A 1,062-nucleotide genomic window follows, 5' to 3' on the forward strand; every position below is an offset into this window, starting at 1 on the left:
GCTCTTCTTTGCTCACCGAGTCCCTGGCAGACGTTTTCACGTTGAGGGCAGAGACCAATGTAATGTGTCCAGCTCGGAGGACGGCGCGTACTGGCTTTTTTAAAATCAAAATGGGACTGTAGTTCGTTGGCAACCTTACCACGGTACTTAGGAGACGTCATTTGTGTCTGAATAACCTTTTGTTCATGAGTTATTGATCCGTGAAATCAGAATCTCCCAATATCGTTCCAACTTTACTGAACTAAGCAGTGACGTGCGGTGAGGTTCATGGTTGTTGAGGCACTGACTCTTTCAGAGTCAGATTTACCAATATTATATTTTGACCTTAATCAAAATATTCGGTTATTTTCAAAAGCTTTTTTAGTCTGATGCTTCAATTCATTTTAAACAGACTGTTCAACAAAAGGATACCCAAAATCTAAATATTGGATTGTTCTTTCTTAGTAAGATCCCATTTTCATTACAATTGTGGTCTTACCTTGACTTGAAGATGAAGTCCATGCTCTCCTTCTGGACAACAATCTCTATTAGTTTTTTGTAAAAGTCCTCCTTATCTTCATGTAGTTTCAAAAGTCTAGCATATACGTTAAAGAAGTTATTTAGAGACTATGGATGGCCAGGATACATTTAATAAAGGGATCTACAAACATTACATTGGCGACCTACAGAAACTGGCTGGAAAGCGGGCCCTAAGCGGATGCCTGTTACCATCTCACTGTAGGTCGCCAATGTAATGTTTGTAGATCCCTTTATTAAATGTATCCTGGCCATCCATAGTCTCTAAATAACTTCTTTAACGTATATGCTAGACTTTTNAAATACGCAGGAGAGTCCGGCGATGCAACAGTCGGTGTCGGCGTCAGCGACTTCTCAGGTGATTGGCCGGTGTATCTGGGCCTTAAATCGAATCGATAGATTATAAAAGGGTTTTAGGAAGCGTCACTGCACCACTAAGCCAACTCCATCGATCAAGCTGGCTGAAACTTTCTCTCCCTCTTCTTCTCATGCTCCCTGTCACTCTCCTTTAACTCCTCCGGTGACTGTCTTTTATTTGAAGATTGT

The sequence above is a fragment of the Notothenia coriiceps genome, unplaced genomic scaffold (genome assembly GCF_000735185.1).
Source record: "Notothenia coriiceps isolate Sejong01 unplaced genomic scaffold, NC01 NC01_scaffold00037244, whole genome shotgun sequence".
NCBI classification, from domain to species: domain Eukaryota; kingdom Metazoa; phylum Chordata; class Actinopteri; order Perciformes; family Nototheniidae; genus Notothenia; species Notothenia coriiceps.